Source organism: Salvelinus namaycush, chromosome 13, assembly GCF_016432855.1.
Source record: "Salvelinus namaycush isolate Seneca chromosome 13, SaNama_1.0, whole genome shotgun sequence".
NCBI lineage: Eukaryota > Metazoa > Chordata > Actinopteri > Salmoniformes > Salmonidae > Salvelinus > Salvelinus namaycush.
The window spans coordinates 14,715,212-14,735,472 of record NC_052319.1 but is presented as its reverse complement, the minus strand read 5'-3'; the positions used below and the strand labels follow the sequence as shown (position 1 = coordinate 14,735,472).

The 20,261-nt window shown below is 42.5% G+C and overlaps 1 protein-coding gene across 1 annotated transcript in view; it reads left to right on the top strand.

Moving 5' to 3' along the window:
• hs6st3b (heparan sulfate 6-O-sulfotransferase 3b) overlaps window positions 1-20,261 on the top strand; it is a 94,915-nt gene that overhangs the window by 15,810 nt on the left and 58,844 nt on the right. The gene's annotated exons all lie outside the window — the stretch shown is intronic.

Here is a 20,261-nt window from a genome sequence, read left to right as displayed (position 1 = left end):
TGTTCAGTGTTCTTCCGTATCACGCTGCGCCTTGGTCTCCTCAATACGATGAACATGACAGCGTCAAACTAGCAAATATTCAATACTTCAGAACCTAACAGGTAAAGGGGTTAGAAACGCTAATAACTGCTAACCTGGTTTTGTTCTGTAGGTGGTACTTTTTGCTCTTTTCAAGGGATGGGTCCCAACCTTTTAAAGGCCCTAGGATCCATGTGTACGGGGGTGGCGTGCCAGTGACAGGGATGACAACCCTACTTGGGATGGGGGAAATTGGAGGACAACTTAGAGCCAGTTGGAGCTACAGTATGTTTAGCAGGGTATCATGGTACAGCTACATGGATAACGGACAGGCAAAGGTTCTGGTGGTACTGTTAAGTATTACATTTAAGTCATTTAGCAGACGCTCTTATCCAGAGCGACTTACAAATTTACCTTTTTTTTTAAATATATTTAACTAGGCAAGTCAGTTAAGAACAAATTCTTATTTTTCAATGACGGCCTAGGAACAGTGGGTTAACTGCCTGTTCAGGGGCAGAACGACAGATTTGTACCTTGTCAGCTCGGGGATTTGAACTTGCAACCTTTCGGTTACTAGTCCAACGCTCTAACCACTAGGCTACCCTGCCGCCCAAGTATCTCAAAATAATGGCCAGGATAGTGGTACATTTCTCAAATATACCATCATGGTAATTGGTGAATTGAGGAAAGTTAGCTATAATTCCAATGGTTTGGCTGATAATAAATAGGAAAAAGAGAGCAGTTTTTACATGGCTAAAGGAGAAGGACTACCATTATTATTTATTTTTTACAGGAAACTCATTCAATATACTCTGACGAAGTGGCTTGGGAAAAAGAGTGGGATGGTCAAATCTATTTCTGTCATGGGCTAAGGAATTCGAAAGGTGTTATGATTCTATTAAAAAACAATCTAGATCTTGAGGTGTAATCCATTCAAATAGATCCTCAAGGAAGATGGTTTGCATTTAATATACTGCTTGATGATAAACAGATATGGCTCGTTAATCTATTTGGACCGAATAATGAAGATCTGAACTTCTTTGAAAATGTTTATAATAATTAAATTACTTTCCAATATACAAATAACTATATTATAATTGTAGGGGACTACAACAGTTTTAATTACGTCAATAGACCATAAAGGCAATCATACTACCAACTGTCACCCTCTGGCGCTCAAAGAGATTGCGAATATTATAGGCACTTTGTAATTGACTGATATTTAGATGGCTTAAAAACAAGGATCTCGTCAAATATACTTGGACGAGGCTTAATCAAGATAGTCGGATTGATTATTTTCTAGTATACTTTTCTAAGTGAAAAAAGTATTGATTGAGGATCGAATTCGATCAGACCATCAACTTATATCTTCCCATTTAACTATGTAAGACTTTCCACGAGGATGGGGATATTGGAAATTTAACCAGGGTTTATTGACTGACATTACTTTATTTAAAAAAACAAAGGAATTCATAACAGACTTTTTCTTGCACAATACTGTCACACCTGCTCCCGCTCCCCCTCTCTGGCGCTCGAGGGCGCCGGGCGGCCCATCATTACGCACGCCTGTCACGTTACGTGCATCAACGCAATATTGGACTCACCTGGAATCCTTCACTTGGTTGATTTCCCCCTCTATATCTGTTTGTTCCCTGTGTCAGCACTAATGTCGTTATGTTTTTCATGTCCAGACGCTGTACTGTCTTGTTTCGTGTCTGTTTATTAATTACATGTTCACTCCCTGTACTTGCTTCTCTTCTCCTAGCGTCTGTCCTCACAGAATTCTGACACCACAATTTGAAGCATCAGGGAGTTTTTTTTGTTGTTGTTTTGGCCGGTGACATTTGGTCTGGGGCTGCTGCCGAAGGAACCGGGGGTGCCTCAGCTGTCTTGTCGGGCTTCCACGCCTTAGCTGGCTTGAGAGGTTTCCTTGCCTCGGTTGGCTCAGCAGGCTCCCACCCCACGTCACGCCTCAGCCAGTTCGTCAGGCTTCTATGCCTCAGCCGGCTAGTCAGGCTCCCACGCCTCAGCCGGATTGTCAGGATCCCATCCCACGTCATGCCTCAGCCTGCTCGTCGGGCTCCCATGCCTCCCTCAGGTGGGATGCCGGGTGACGCCCCTAGAGGGGGGTTACTGTCACACCTACTCATGCTCCCCCTCCCTGGCGCTTGAGGGCGCCAGGCGGCCCATCTTTATGCACACCTGTTACCATAATTACGCGCATCAGCGCAATATTGGACTCACCTGGACTCCTTCACTTTGTTGATTTCCCTCTCTATCTGTCTGTTCCTCAGTTTGTTCCCCCGGTCAGCAGTAATGTCGTTATGTTTTTCATGTCCAGACACTGTCCTGTCTTGTTTCATGTCTGTTTATTAATTAAATGTTCACTCCCTGTACTTGCTTCTCGTCTCCAAGCATCTGTCCTCACAAATACAGGTTCAGCGCACCCACGTATCTTATGGGATGCCTTTAAATGTGCCTTTAGAGGCCATTCAATAAAATGTTCATCCCAAAAACAAAACGCTATCGGTCAACTCTAAAAAATCTAACATTACACATCAATTGTGTTGATAAATGTAGTACAGAAGTACTGAATAATTTGATAATCTAGACACAATACAGGAGTTTGAGGAACTTATTCAGAAAATATTAGGTTTTATTTATCTAAAAAAAACAGAGCAAATTGGATGCTAAACCTTCAATATAGAAACATGGCCAAAAATAACCTCTAAATATTTGTTACTCACGATGGAGAAATCCTTATCTCACCAAAGGACATTGTTAATGAGGAAGTAAAATATTTAAAACAAACGTTCTCTTGTCAAGTTCCTTGGCAATTGATTCCATTCAGATGGGGAAAACCCCTGGCCTCGATGGCATTCCAATAGGGATAAATCACATTCTTTATGAACTGCTGAAAGATCCAATACTATCATGTTTTAATTACTTGTATATAAATGGCAAACTGAGAAAGCCTTCGATACAGTACAGTCGTATGAAAAAGTTTGGGCACCCCTCTGGGGCTGCATAATAATTTACTCTGTCATCACAGAAAATGATCACAGTGGCATGCCATTCATTTTCTAATAAAAGCTGAGTACTGGGGTATTGTCCAGACAAAGATTTTTAGTGTAGCAATATTAAGTTGTATGAAATTAAATCAGATGTGAAAAATAGGCTATGCAAAAATGTGGGCACCCTTGTCATTCTGTTGATTTGAATACCTGTAACTACTTAGCACTGAATAAATGGAACACACAATTGGTTTGGTGAGCTCATTAAGCCTTGAACTTCATAGACAAGTGCATCCAATCATGAGAAAAGTTATTTAAGGTGGCCAATTGCAAGTTGTTGTTCTCTTTGACTCTCCTCTGAAGAGTGGCAACATGGGGGCCTCAAAACAACTCTCAAATGACCTGAAAACAAAGATTGTTCAACATTATGGTTTAGAGGAAGGCTACAAAAAGCTATCACAGAGATTTAAGCTGTCAGTGTCCACTGTGAGGAACATAGTGAGGAAATGGAAGACCACAGGCACAGTTCTTGTTCAGGCCAGAAGTGGCAGGCCAAGTAAAATATCGGAGAGGCAAAGGCGAAGGATGGTGAGAACGGTCAAAAACAGCCCACAGACCACCTCCAAAGACCTACAACATAATCTTGCTGCAGATGGTGTCACTGTGCATCGTTCAACAATTCAGGGCACTTTGCACAAGGAAAAGCTGTATGGGAGAGTGATGCGGAAGAAGCCTTTTCTGCACACATGCCACAAACAGAGTTGCTTGAGGTATGCAAACGCACATTTGGACAAGCCAGCTTCATTTTGGAATAAGGTGCTGTGGACTGATGAAATATTGAGTTATTTTGTCATAACAAGGGACGTTATGCATGGCGGCAAAAGAACACAGCGTTCCAAGAAAAACACTTGCTACCCACAGTAAAATTTGGTGGGGGTTCCATCATGCTGTGGGGCTGTGTGGCCAGTGCCGGTACTGGGAATATTGTTAAAGTTGAGGGTTGCATGGATTCCACTCAATGTCAGCAGATTCTTGGGAATAATGTTGAAGAATCAGTCACAAAGTTGAAGTTACGCCGGCGCTGGATATTTCAACAAGACAACGACCCAAAACACTGCTCAAAATCTACCCGGGCATTTATGCAGAGGAACAAGTACAATGTTCTGGAATGGCCATCCCAGTCCCCAGACCTGAATATCATTGAGAATCTGTGGGATGATTTGAAGCGGGCTGTCCATGCTCGGCAACCATCAAACCTAACTGAACTGGAGATGTTTTGTAAGGAGGAATGGTCCAAAATACCTTCATCCAGAATCCAGACACTCATTAGAGGCTACGGGAAGCGTCTAGAGGCTGTTATTTTAGCAAAAGGAGGCTCTACTAAATATTGATGTGATTTTTCTATTGGGGTGCCCAAATTTCTGCACCTGTCTAATTTTGTTTTGATGCATATTGCACATTTTCTGTTAATCCAATAAACCTAATTTCACTACTGAAATATTACTGTGTCCATCAGTTATTTGATAGATCAAAATGAAATTGCTGATCCAAACACCCAATTATTTATAAATGGAAATCATGGAAATTGTCAGGGGTGCCCAAACTTTTTCATACGACTGTATATCTAGAATCAGTTTATAAGTGCCTGCATTCTTTCAACTTTGGAGAATCTCTCATAACGGTTTCTCTGAACTTAATTGATGAGGCGTAAAACAAGGTTTCCCTCTGTCAACATACTTATTTGTTATGGACATTGAACTGTTAGTTATAAAAATCTGATCTAATGATAACATTAAGGGGCAAACAATGTATGGATTAGAGTATCAATGTATGTCGGTGATTGAAGTTCTCTTGAGTCCTCAATCTTAAACCTTGAAGGGCCTCATTGAGGGCCGTTGATAATTTCTCCAGATTAAAACCCAACTATGATAAGTGTACTATATTAGTAATTGGGTCTCTAAAAGATGCAAACTTTAAATTGCCATGTGGTCTCCCGATTTAAATGGGCGGATGGTGAAGTTAATGTGCTTGGTGTACAGTACAAATGCCAGAAAGATTGAGCAATCTTGCACTTATTAACTTTGATAGAAAACTTAGCAAAATAGATAGGATCTTGAACCCATGGAGAGGGAAACACCTGTCATCTATGGGAAAATCACCCTGATTTATTCTCTAGTGATATTGCAGTTTACATATTTATTAAATGCTTTACCAACTCCAGGAGAATACTTTTTGAAATCCTGCAAGAAAAAATGTGTAACGGCTGTTGGAAGGAGAGGACCAAGGTGCAGCGTGGTACGTGTCCATATTTATTAAATGAACACTGAAATAAGAAAAATAACAAAGCTAACGACCGAAACAGTTCTGGCTGGTGCAGACACACAAAACAGAAAACAACTACCCACAAACACAGGTGGGAACAGGCTACCTAAGTATGGTTCTCAATCAGACAACGATAGACAGCTGCCTCTGATTGGGAACCATACCAGGCCAAACACATAGAAAACATAGAAAAAACAGAATGCCCACCCCAACTCACGCCCTGACCAAACCAAAATAGAGACATAAAAAAGGAACTAAGGTCAGGGCGCGACAGTACCCCCCCCCCCCCCCCCCCCAAGGTAGGGACGTAGACCCCGCTCCACCTCTGGCTTGGCCCACTTAGGTGGCTCCTCTAGAGCGGGGACCCTCACCGCCGACCCCGGACTGGGCGACTCTGGCAGCTCCGGACAGGAGGGCGACTCTGGCAGCTCCGGACAGGAGGGCGACTCTGGCTGCTCCGGACAGGAGGGCGACTCTGGCTGCTCCGGACAGGAGGGCGACTCTGGCTGCTCCGGACAGGAGGGCGACTCTGGCTGCTCCGGACAGGAGGGAGACTCTGGCTGCTCCGGACTGAAGCCCGTCGCCGGAGGCTCCGGACTAGAGGGCGACGCCGGAGGCTCCGGACTAGAGGGCGACGCCGGAGGCTCCGGACTAGAGGGCGACGCCGGAGGCTCCGGACTAGAGGGCATCGCCGGAGGCTCCGGACTGACGGCCTTCGTTGGAGGCCTCGTGCCATAACTCCTCACTGGAGGTTTCGTGCCACGGATCCTCACTGGAGGCTTCGTGCCACGGATCATCACTGGAGGCTTCGTGCCAATCTGGATATCGCCCAAGCCTAGTTTGGAGGTTTAAAACTAAATGAATTATTAAGGCTTAACTTCTTATGGCTGCAGGGGCAGTATTGAGTAGCTTGGATGAAAGGTGCACAGAGGTGCCCAGAGTAAACGGCCTGCTCCTCAGTCATAGTTGCTAATATATGCATATTATTAGTAGTATTGGATAGAAAACACTCTGAAGTTTCTAAAACTGTTTGAATTATGTCTGTGAGTATAACAGAACTCATATGGCAGGCAAAACCCTGAGAAGAAATCCAAACAGGAAGTGGAAATTCTGAGGCTGATAGATTTTCAACCAAGATCCTATTGAAATCACATTGAGATATGGATGAGTTTGCACTTCCTACGGCTTCCACTAGATGTCAACAGTCTGTAGAACCTTGTCTGATGCCTCTACTGTGAAGGGGGGCCGAATGAGAGGGGAATTAGTCAGGTCTGCCATGACCTGACCATGCTTTCACCATGCTCGTTCACATGAGAGGGAGCTCTGTTCCATCGCTCATCTGAAGTCAATGTAATTCTCCGGTTGGAACGTTATTCAAGATTTATGTTAAAAACATTCTAAAGATTGATTCAATACATCGTTTGACATGTTTCTACGGACTGTTACGGAACTTTTGGACATTTTGTCAGCTTTTAGTGAACGCGCTTCCTGACGTTGGATTTGTTTACCAAACACGCTAACGAAAATAGCTATTTGGACATAAATGATGGACATTACCGAACCAAAACAAACATTTCTTGTGGAAGTGGGAGTCCTGGGAGTGCATTCCAACGAAGATCAGCAAAGGTAAGTGAAGATTTATAATGCTTTTTATGAGTTTTGTTGACTGCACAATTTGGCGGGTAACTGTATGGCTTGCTTTTGTGGCTGAATGCTGTTTTCAGATGATTGAATATTGTGTTTTGCCGTAAAGCTGACACAGCGGTTGCGTTAAGAACAAATGTATCTTTAATTGTATGTAAAACATGTATCTTTCATCAAAGTTTATGATGAGTATTTCTGTTATTTGACGTGCCTCTCTGCAATTTCTCTGGATATTTTGGAGGCATTTCTGAACATGGCGCCAATGTAAACTGAGGTTTTTGGATATAAATATGAACTTAATCGAACAAGACATATATGTATCGTGTAACATGAAGTCCTATGAGTGTCATCTGATGAAGATCATCAAAGGTTAGTGATTAATTTTATCTCTATTTGTGCTTTTTGTGACTCCTCTCTTTGGCTGGAAAAATGGCTGAATTTTTCTGTGAGTTGGTGGTGACCTAACATAATCGTTTGTGGTGCTTTCGCTGAAAAGCCTATTTGAGATCGGACACTTTGGTGGGATTAACAACAATATTACCTTTAAAATGGTATAAGATACATGTATGTTTGAGGAATTATATAATTATATAATTATATAATTATTATATAATAATTTTGATATTTCTGTTGTTTGAATTTGGCGCCCTGCACTTTCACTGGCTGTTGTCATATCATCCCGTTAACGGGATTGCAGCCATAAGAATATTTATTAAACCTCTCAAGCCTCCATTATACCAAAATTATAATTTTTTTAAATGATTTATCTAGGCAAATCTAGAACAAACTCTTATTTACAATGACAGCCTAGGAATCTGCCTTGTTCACGGGCAGAACAACAGATTTTTACCTTGGCAGCGCAGGGATTCTTTCTAGCAACCTTTCAGTTACTGGCACAATGCTCTAACCACTAGGCTACCTACCGCCTCATTAATCCAAACTGGTTTTCCATTAGGCTACTAAGAGAGGCCCATCCTATGTTTAAGAGTGGGCTCTTTGCCTTTTTGCAGATAGAGGGTTGACTGACAACGTCACGAAAATGATGCGCACGGAGGCGTGCATTGTTATGATTCTGAACAGTCAGATCACTAGCAACAATGACAAGAATCTGCCATGTGGGGAATCGTAGGTGGCTTGTTTCAGCTCGTTCTATCTTGTTATTGATACCATGGCTTGTTGTTTTGACTGATGTCATGTCTATGCTAATATAGCTTAAAATCACTAGCTAGCTGGCTAACCAACAACTGTAACAATGTATTTGAAAGACAGCAAGTGGTCATTGTGCAAATGTATTTTGGTCTGTCTATAAATAAGGGGGCCAATGTGTGACATTGGGATCAAGATTTCAAAATGTTTTGAAACAAAAATAAAAAGGACTTTCATGCAGTTCCACATGTGCACTTAGATTGGCTACAATAATTACAATAAATGTTCAAGCACCAAATTGAGGAAATATCACATTTTCAAGGTATTGCAGTACTTCAACTTCTGACCTTCAAATTCAAGTAGGCGACTTCAAGCCCCTTGTATTGTTTCAAATTGCAGGTGTAACATTGAAAACAAAATGTATTTGTCATGTCATTTCATTACCAGATCATATTGTGACTAGGCCCATTGGGCTATGTAATTTGCTGTCATTATATCCAGAATAATTAATAGGACTATCTTTTGGTGGTGTGCAATATTCTATCCTTCCCAATTGCAAACAGTAGTGGACACAGTCTGTGTCCAATTTGAGGCCCCAAAACATATGAAAACATGAACTCATTACCTTGATGCTATATTTGTTAAATCTAACAAGACCCTGCAGTAAATCAAGCAGACAGCAACAGATGATCAACATCAATTCTCTAGGGATTTTAGATCCAATGTAGATCCAGGCACAACTGTCTTCACGAATGAGACTAAAAAAAAATATTCTGGACATTCCTCGCGAATACCTTTTTCCCAGCACTTGGGCTGTCGTCGCATCACATGCGCTATCACAACAGCTGTTCATTACTTGACTGTCTTTCTGAAAATTCATTCCAAGATCAGATGATGATGTGTGAAAATATCACAGCGTAACTAAATGCTCATCCAACAGGTGTTATGTATAATTATTGAAGAACCATGTCAGTGACAGTATCGATTTAGGTTTTAAGTATCAAGGTAAGGTGACTCTTTCGGTTAGAAGCATTTGATTTTGGAATCACTGTTAACTAATTATGTTTTTTGAAAATGTTGAACAGCTGAAATGTCTTGAGTCAATAAGTATTCAACCCGTTTGTTATGGCAAGTCTACATAAGTTCAGGAGTAAATATTTGCTTAACAAGTCACATAATAAGTTGCATGGACTCATTCTGTGTGCATTAATAGTGTTTAACATGATTTTTGAATAACTTCCTAATTTCTGTACCCCACACATATAATTATCTGTTAGGCCCCTAGGTCGAGCTGTTAGGCCCCTAGGTCGAGTCAGTTGCCGGAGAGGAAGGCCAAAACAGTTACAGAGTTTAATGACTGTGACAGGAGAAAACTGGGGGTGGATCAACAACATTGTAGTTACTCCACAATATTAACCAAAATGACAGAGTGAAAAGAAGGAAGCCTGTACAGAAAAAAAATATTCCAAAACATGCATCCTGTTTGCAACAAGACACTAAAGTAAAAATGCAAAAAATGAAATTAACTTCATGTCCTGAATACAAAGCGTTATGTTATGAGTATGCTTGTCATCGGCAAGGACTAGGGAGTTTTTTAGGATAAAAAGAAACGGAATAGAGCTAAGCACAGGCAAAATCCTAGAGGAAATACTGGGAGACAAATTCACCTTTCAGCAGGACAATAACTTAAAACACAAGGTCAAATATACACTGGAGTTGCTGACCATGATGGCATTGAATGTTCCTAAATGGTGTAGTTTACACTTTTGACTTAAATCGGCTTGAAAATCTATGGCAAGACTGGAAAATGGCTGTCTAACAATGATCAACAACCAACTTGACAGAGCTTGAACAATTTTCAAAAGAATAATGTGCAAATTTTGCGCAATCTAGGTGTGCAAAGCTCTTAGAGACTTTCACAGAAAGACTCACAGCTTTAACCGCTGCCAAAGGTGATTCTAACATGTATTGACTCAATTGAATCCATTTTGAGTTCCAAACCGCACATTTTTGGTGGATTAATAATGGATCCCTGTTTAAAGTATCCTCCTCTTTAAATGAAGCCATACAGAGATGTTCATACAGAATTTCAATGTCATCCTCCATAAAAGGCTGATCAAATATTACAGCAATAGTGAAAAAGAGAGAAACATTTAGAGAAAAACGGATTAGAAATTATGCAAACAATGAAATTGACAGAACCCAAAACCTATCTGCAATAGTAAAGCGACAATCGGCAATAGAAACAATAACAAAGCATGCTCACCGCCTTTTGTTTTGGTTAAAAGCTGAAGGATGGGGCTGGAGAAATGTAGCACCCTCAAATTCATAGGCAGAGCTATGGATGCAAGGACTGACTATCCGTGATATACATTATAGATTTAACCATGTTTTGAGGCTATATATTGTTGTTTTACATTTACTTTTTTGACAAACATTGGAGTAAAACAAACTTACATTTGGGTTCTGATAAGATACGACAGTTGAAATAAGCTCATGAGGCATATTTAAGTTATTTTCTTCAAGAATCAATGCATACATATCATTCATGTCCAAAAATTGATGTATCAACTGCTGATTGCCCCTTTAAAGCTGATCTACTCCCCCCACAAAATAGAAAGACATTTTAAATCTCTAGTTACTTTGAGGAAGATTAGTGTAAACACTGTGAAGTCTTTTCAGCAGAAAGAAGATTATAGTTCCAGATTTATGCAGAAATATTTAGCTTGGTTCGTAACACATCAAAATGGGGGACCAAGTTGCCTTCATGTTTTTTTTATTGTGTAGTGCGCTTTGATTAAATAGCAGGAAGTACTGATTTAAGATTACAGGCTCTGGACCAGCACTATTTGCATTTGGGAAAATGAAAATCCCTGCATGTTTATGAGACCATTCTGCATATTTGATGCTATTTCATCTGAAACATTTCGATACGGGGCTCATAGTGTGTCTCTAAAAGCCACTCTGGGTAATGAAAGGAGTGCAGCTTGCCAGAACAGCCAGCCAGGCAGGCACACAGCTACCCTGATCTGACACTGCTGCTGCTGTCAAATTCTTGCTGGTCCGGCAAATATGAATCTCCAATAGTTGATTCAGCTCTTCTCCTCTGATTAAAGGGGGACTCCTGGACTGGACCAGTGGCTGGCCAGGACCTCTCCTCTTTGGTGAGTGTTCAGGTCTCCCGGGTTCCACTGTAGTAGTCAGATAATTCTGGGTGTAAAGCTTTGGTCCATGCACCAAATACATTGTTGCATTTCAGTCTTTCTATATGATTTGAACAGCACATCTCTGTAACATCCTCTAATTGAGAGCTCATTGCATTCTACTGGATGCTAGTAGGGGCCTTTTTATTTTTATTTAGTTGCTGTCTCTGAACATTATATAGAAGGAATGTGTGCCAAAGTTAATTGTGCCTCTGATAATAGGAATGTTGAGCTCAGCCACCATGCAGGCAGTCCTCTGGGGGACATGACTCCACTATGTGTGCTGTGACTCCCTTCCATCACATTGATGACTGTATTTAACTGATTCTCAATGTCCTGCCACGTCCTCTGTCCCTTCACCTTCATTGTATTTGCGATCAAAAGGAGATCATGCTAGACGGCCTGCTTCAGGGAAAGGACGGAGAACGAGAACGTGGCAGCACATTATATCAGGTATGAAGGTAAGACCCAGATGCAGACAACGTCGAATTAACAATGGTTTAATAATCCAACAGGGGCAGGCAATAGACAGGTCAGGGCAGGCAGGGGTCAGTAAACCAGAGGTTGGACACTGGTACCGGATGGCAGGCAGGCTCAGGGTTAGGGTAGGCAGAGATCAATAATCCAGAGGTGGGGCAAAGGTACAGGTCGGCAGGCAGGCTCAGGGTCAGGGCCAGGCAGAGTGGTCAGACAGGTGGGCTAAGAGTCAGGACAGGCAAGGGTCAAAACCAGGAGGGTGAGAAAGAGACTGGAAAAAGCAGGAGCTGAGACACAAAACGCTGGTTGACTTGACAAACAAGATGACTAGCAACAGACAAACAGAGAACACGGGTATAAATACACAGGGGATAATGTGGAAGATGGGCGACACCTGGCGGGGGGTGGAGACAATCACAAAGACATGTGAAACAGATCAGGGTGTGACAGTACCCTCCCCTCTAGGGGCCCCACTTGGCGTCCTACCTGGGCGCATACCTGGTTGACCAGGGTGCAGGCGTTGGAAGTCGGCTATGTGGGCTGGGTCCAGGATGTCTCTAGCGGGGACCCAGCACTTCTCCTCCGGGCCATAACCCTCCCAATCAACCAGGTACTGGAAACCCTGCCCTGTGCTTGAACACTCAGGAGGCGTCTCACTGTGTACGCTGGATGGCCATCGATGACACGGGGAGGAGGGGTGGGCCTGGAAACAGAAGACAAGGGGCTGTGAGACACGGGCTTAATCCTAGACACATGGAAAGTACGGTGAATACGGATGTCTGGTGGCAATCTGCTTGTCGCCTATACCTGGAAGTGGTCTTCAACAGGGTGCGAGTAAGGGAAGCAGAAAAGTACTCCATTTGGCCCACCAGAGTACTCGCTCCTACCGATGAGCCTGGTCTTTTACCGGGCAAGAGGACACAAAATGCTGAAAAGTCCCACAATACAGACAGCTCCTTGTGTTAATCCTGTGTTGCCATTCTGCTGGCGACAGCCCAGCTCTGCCTAGTTGCATAACTCGGGAAACAGTGTCTCGGCCGTCTTCGGTGACTCTCGTGGAAAGTCGGGAAACCTCGGTGGAACCCTCGATGCTCTCGGCAATGGGACCGTTGGAGACTTCCGGGATGACTCGGAGGCGAGGTAGAATCCCTGGACGTGGGAGCGAAATCGAATGTCCTCTCCATCCGTCATTCCCGCAATCGCCCATCACTGCGGATGGTCAAAGCGATGAGGGAGTCAAGATCTGTGGGTAACTCCCGAGCAGCAAGCTCGTACTTAACCTCTTCTGAGACGCTGTGCAGGAACATGTCGAACAGTGCTTCCTGGTTCCACGCACTCTCCGCTGCCAACGTGCAGAAATCCACCACATAGTCGGCCACTCTGCGGGCTTCCTGCCGGAGCTGGATTAGCTTCCGGGCATCAAAAACCTTCCTCACCTCTCCCACGAACCCCTCCAGACTCACGCACATGGCCGGCTGTCGTTCCCATACGGCGGTAGCCCAAGTGAGGGCCCTCCCAGACATCAGCGTGATGAGGTAGGCTATCTTAAAGCGATCCGAGGGGAAGGAGGAGGGCTGAAGCTTGAAAATGAGAGCGCAGTGAGCTAAAAACGCCTGACAGGTGATCGGCTCTCCATTAAAGCGTTCCAGGGGAGGTTAATGGGGCTTCCGGGAAGGTGGAGTGGCCAGTGGGGCGGCCGAGTTACTGAGGGGCGTTGGGGTTACCAATTGCTCCAGTAGCGTGTCCAACGCCCGGTCATGGAGCTCAGCCAACGTTTGGACCCCCTCCATAAGACCACGAAGCAATTTCTCATGCCTACCAATGGAGGCTCTTTGGGAAGAGATGGCGTTGCGCAGCTGGCCCGGGTCTGCTGGGTCAGTCTTGGCCAGTTCGTACTATCAGGTATGAATGTAAGACCCAGATGCAGACAACGTTGAATTAACAATGGTTTAATCCAACAAGGGCAGGCAATAGACAGGTCAAGGCAGGCAGGGGTCAGAAAACCAGAGGTGGGGCAACAGTACCGGACGGCAAGCAGGCTCAGGGTCAGCGTCGGCAGAGGTCAATAATCCAGAGGTGGGGCAAAGGTACAGGTCGGCAGGCAGGCTCAGGGGCAGGTAGAGTGGTCAGACAGGTGGGCTCAGAGTCAGGACAGGCAAGTGTCAAAACCAGGAGGGCGAGAAAAAGAGACACTGGAAAAAGCAGGAGCTGAGACACAAAACACAAAACAGAGAACACAGGTATAAATACACAGGGGATATTGGGGAAGATGGGCGACATCTGGAGGGGGGTGGAGACAATCACAAAGACATGTGAAACAGATCAGGGTGTGACACATTGAGAACCAGTTAAATACAGTCATCAATGTGATGGAAGTGAGTCACAGCACACATAGTGGAGTGTCTCAGAGACATGGTGCACCGCATGTCCCCCAGAGGACTGCCTGTACGCATGGTGGCTGAGATCAACACTCCTATTATCAGAGGCGCAATTAACTTTGGTACACATTCCTTCCAATTGAGGAAAGGACTTTTTGCTTCTGTAAACGGCCAGCTAAATGTACACTAACTGTACCGGCAAGTGCAAAGCTCCTCAGAGGAGGAAAGGACACATCGTACTCAATTAATAAAATAAAATTTAAAAAATGTGTAACATTAAAAAAGTTAGTCTTTTTAGATACAAGTACACTAAATATATTCACGTCACAAAATAATTGATTAAAACACTGTTTGCAATGAAGGTCTACAGTAGCTTCAACAGCACCCTCTAGGGTAGCACCATGGTGAAGCTGGAGGACAGCTATTTTCCGTCCTCCTTTGGGTACATTGACTTCAATACAAAACCTAGGAGGCTCGTGGTTCTCACCCCATTCCATAGACTTACACCCCAGAGTTTCTAAACCCAGAGGGGAAACATCGTGAGACTTTGGGGAATGCTTGCAAAACAGACCAAGCAGACCAGGCCGGCATTTGAGAAGTCAATGAGAGAAATGAAAAATTAGGTGTTCAGTTTCTTGAAATCTAAAGGCACAACCTAGATTCAAGCCAGTAGACAGATTTTCATGCGAATATAAAAAAATCTGCATAAAAACAATATGCGTATTTTCCCATCAAATGTATTTGTTGTGGATAAAAGGCTGTGCATGACGACATAGTGCACTTAAAAATACCTTTTATAGTTAAATTCCCATGTACCTAATAAAAAATACAAGTTAAATCGGTTTCCATCCCATGTTCAACTCTACTGATGGTTTTCTCACAAACAAACATGCAGTTATATAGCGAGTGTACCGACTCTGGTATTGGCACATGCGCTCTAGCCAACAGCTGCAGATACAGTGTCGGTATAGCCTACATACACGATGAGATTATTATGGACATCAGAGAAAGATTATTTGTATTTGTCAAACAGCAGCCAAGCATCAACCATCATGTCACCAGAACATGACCCTCGATATTTATTGGAAAGGAGCATCAAGCTCATCACATTGCACTTTCACCACGCAGTGAAGTTTACCATAACTTATTTTATCTGTAGCCTAATAAACTGTATGGTTTCCCAAAGAGTCATAGTGGGTATAACACACAACATATCATATAATGGTTATTATATTATTATTTCCGCATAAGTGTTTCAACCAACGTTTCTCGCATAATTCATTTTAGAGACACAAAAAGATCCCACTTTGTCTAGCGTATTTTGTTTTGTCGACATTTGGAAAGTTTACAGACAAATGTTTTTTTTTCCATCAGGCCTGTCAAGACATTTTTTTAACTGACGTACTTTACTCACATAAAAAGGTTGGATGGAAACCTGGTTAATTTCTTAAGTAGTTTAACATTACTAATCCAACCTCGTGAAAGTGACAAACTGACACGTTTTCATTTTCATCAAAACAACTTTATATTGAAGGAGTACCTTTGAATTGATGGCCCCTGCACATGCGCAGTTTGGTGTGAGTAGACCATTAGACCCGATGACTTTTTTTCTACGCATGAGCTTAGCTAGCCAAAGTCTCCATGGCATCGCCTACAAGTGTGATCAGGGATTTATATTGGAGAAGCAGTTTCTGCCTATCTTCATACTGTACTGTCTTTGCTTACACAGTAATTATGATGACTTCTGGAGGACATCCTCCAACCTATCAGAGCTCTTGCAGTATGAACTAACATCTTATCCCTCCAATCAAAGGATCAGAGAATTAATCTAGTACTGAAAGCATAAGCTACAGCTAGCTAACACTGCAGTGCATAAAGTGTGGTGAGTGGTTGACTCAATGCGTGAGAGAAAGACAACAGTTTTGAGCAAATTATTTTCTTAAAAAATGCAAGAGAAGCAGCAGAGAGAGGTAGAGAGAGCTAGCTATATTTCAATCTATTGTTTTCTTCTTCTTAGTTTACCTTTCACTTCAGCTAATGCAGCTAAATTAACCTACTCAACAACTTAACTCAAACATTGTTGTAACTTTAATGTGTTACAGAGTTAATGTTTAAGTTAATTCATTGAGCTGTATCTAAAGATATTTCTTTACAGTTATTTACGTATGTAATTGTATTGGTTAGTATTGAATTACGCTTTTGACTGCAAGTTCCAGAATGCCTTGCGACAGGAAGTAGAGAGTGAACGCGCTAGTTAAGTGCAATTAACAGGTGATTATTTGTTCCTTTGCGCTAGCATCTTACTGGCATTGCTCTGTAGAATCTAAAGTTGTTAAATGTAACGTGATCAAGAATTATTACTAAAAGAAGCTTTCATATCAAACCCGACGTCCCGAGTCATTACTTTGAAGATAGTTATTCTATAAACATAGAGGAATGCTATTTATGTTAACTAGCAGGCTATCCGATACTGCAACTCTTCAAAGTCAAGGTAAGCATTCGGTTTATAAATGTATTGCCACCAGGACCTGCCAGTGTAACTGCTAAACTGCTTGCTGTACACTGTATTGTGCAGGTGTTTGTACACGGATTGGATTGTGGGTTTACTAACGCGACAATGATGTAGGCTGTGTAGCGGTTAGCGTTTATGGTATGAAGGTTTGGCTCTGAGAAGTTTTTGCACCTGGTCACAGTTGTGTTGTGCACTGAAGTCCAGAAGCGAAGGGAAAAGGTGAGAGGAGGAGAGCACGTAGATGGGAGAAGGAAATATACAACGAGCAAAGTGATGCTGTATGTGGCCGCTATGAAAGTGAACTGTGTGTGCTGGTGATCAGGGGTGTATTCATTCCGCTGATTCTGTTGCAAAACGTTTCTTAGACGGAAGCAAACGTAACGAAATGGGGAAGGACCTACAGTACCTGAATTTGTCCTATAGAAACTCTCATTTTGCAACTGTTTGAACTAAGGATTACACCCCAGATCAGCTAGATGCAGGCAAGAGTGTGCAAGGCGGCATTGATTGTGTCACTGTCTGCCAAATAAAATAAAATAAAATTGTATTTGTCACATGCACCGAATACAGCAGGTATAGACTTTACCGTGAAATGCTTACTTTCCCAACAATGCAGAACATTGATTCGTCTCTCGACCTGTGCAGCTACGTTATAAACGTTCATTTGTAGGCTAGGTTGTAGCAACCTCATGATGGGTATTGTGTAGGAAAAATTCTAGTAACATGTAGTAGCCTAAACCTATCGATGTTATATTGAGCTGGCTGAATGGAATATGATTGACAGTCATCCAATATGCTGTAATAGAAATAAGGCCATGCTCATAAATTACAAACGTCATTGGTACCGGCGATACAACTTTAAGATCGCGGTCATAAATTCTTAATTGAACACTAATTAAAATAGCCCGATCAGCAGTTTCTCACAACAAATTGCTCTGATGATTCAGAGAAAACAGCCTTAAACAGCTGGAATGTTGTAGCCAAGCTTATTTTTTCTGCCTTCTTGCAGATCTGGGTCTTTGCTTAATAAAACTCCTTTAAGTGTTTGTGTCTCCCATTAAAAGTGTTATTGTCTCAAGCTTGAAAGTGCAAGCATATGTAAATATCAATAAACTATGGCAGTTTAGATAGTGTTTACCTCAACAGAAACATATATATGATGTTACAGTACATAGAATAATATAAAATATTATGTGAAAACCATGCAGATAATCATGGTACTTGGGGAGTTAATGGCGCTATCTACCATTGCTATCTACCATTGCTGTCTTTCATACGATTTCTCCATCTCTTTAGGATTATTCTTTACATAGGTTGCAGTGTACGTACTGTTTGTGAGTCATGTAGAGTCAATGTTGTTATTGTATGTTATTGTGTTACATAGCAGTCATACTCAATATCTCATGTAAGGGTTTTTGCTGTCTATAACCTGAAAGAGTTCTTCGGCTGTCCCCATAGGAGAAATTTTAGAAGAACCATTCTTGGTTCCAGGTACAACCCTTTTGGGTCCAGGTAGAACTCTGTTGGGCTCCATGTAGAACCATTTCCACGGAGGGTTCTACATGGAACCCAAAAAGGTTCTACCTGAAACCGAAAATGGTTCTCCTATGGGGACAGCCGAAGAACCCTTTTGGAACCCTTTTTTCTAAGAGTGTAGGTGTCTGTCTAACACAGTCTTAAAGATAAGGCAAGCTTGGTGGATTTCACTGTCCACAGCCAGGGATAGACTTTCCTCTCAGCAGCGTGTTGTTCCTGCTTCTTTATTTAGGTGACAGACTGACAGATCAAACAGCGACAGGGAAAACGCCAGCTCAGATACTTTGCTCTATTATTTTTCAATTGATACGTGTAAGGTGTGACCGAAAGGTTTCTGCCAGGGAAAGCCTGCGCTGGGGCTGATTTATCATAACAACCTGGAGAAAGGTCATCTGTCCTTATTTGGGGCAAGCTGCTGACAGGTAAGTTATGCTGCAGGGCCGGCGAGGGGAGGCTTGCCGGTAACTGGGCTAGGGCTGGTGCTGCCTGTGCCGTGAGTCTTTCTAACATGGATTTAGTGGTATAGCAACCTGGCACGTTGTGAGTACAGGTACAGAGTCACCTTCACACTGCCTAATCTCCTCTCCAGTGCAGGGCCGGGCCCACCATACCGCCTCAGCTCTGCTGCCAGGGGATTGGTTCAGTCCTATGATGTCACGGTGCCAGCCTACAGGGCACAGCACCACACTGCATTTAAATGTGCCTCGGACCCCACCGCTGTGCCCATCACTGTGCCGGATACGAGCTTCAGAGACCCCTATTCCAGGACCTGGCAGGTGCCTGGGGTGTGATGCTCACGGATGTGGACAGTGATCGACAGATATGTGGAGACAGTGACAGGGACCTTGCAGAGGCTTTTGACAGTGCTTTTGACAGTGCTATTTTATTATGCACATGGAGAAACACTTCTACAAATGTAATTCACAATGTTTTCTACTCAATCTCCATGGCATTTCATAGACATCCCTTCTAGTCTCTTCAACATGTACAGTGCCTTCAGTATTCATAACCCTTGACTTTTTCCACATTTTGTTGTGTTACAGCCTGAATTTAAAATTGATTAAATTGAGATTTGTTGTCACTGGACTACACACAATACCCCATAAAGGGGAATGATGTTTTTAGACATTTTTACATATTAAGGAAAAGCTGAAATGTGTTGAGTCAATAAGTATTCAACCCCTTAGTTATGGCAAGTAAAAATGTGCTTAACAAGTAAAAATGTGCTTAACAAGTCACATAATAAGTTCATGGACTATATGTGCAATAATAGTGTTTAACATGATTTGTGAACGTCTACCTCATTTCTGTACCCCACACATAAAATTATATGTAAGGTCCCTCAGTTGAGCAGTGAATTTCAAACACAGATTCAACCACAAGGACCAGGGATGTTTTCCAATGCCTCGCAAAGATCTACCTATTGGTAGATGGGTAAAAAAAAAAGCAGACATTGAATATCCCTTTAAGCATGGTGAAGATATTAATTACACTTTGGATGGTGTATCAATACACCCAGTCACTACAAAGATACAGGAGAGGAAGGAATACGCTCAGGGATTTCACCTTGAGGCCAATGGTGACTTTAAAACAGTTACAAAGTTGAATAGATGTGATAGGAGAAAACTGAGGATGGATCAACAACATTATAGTTACTCCACATAAATAACCAAATTGACAGAGTGAAAAGAAGGAAGCCTGTACGACAAGGCACAAAAGCAATACTGCAAAACATTTGTAGTATTTGTCCAGAATAATACATTTTCAAGCATAGGTGTGGCTGCATCATGTTATGGGTATGCTTGTGATCGTTAAGGACTGAGGAGTTTTTCAGGATAAAATATAAATGTAAAAAATCCTAGAGAAACAGTAACAGGCAAAATCCTAAAGGAAAACCTGGTTCAATCTGCTTTCCACAAGACACTGGGAGATTAATTCACCTTTCAGTGGAACAATAACCTAGAGCACAAGGCCAAATCTACACTGGAGTGTCTTAACAAGAAGACAGTGA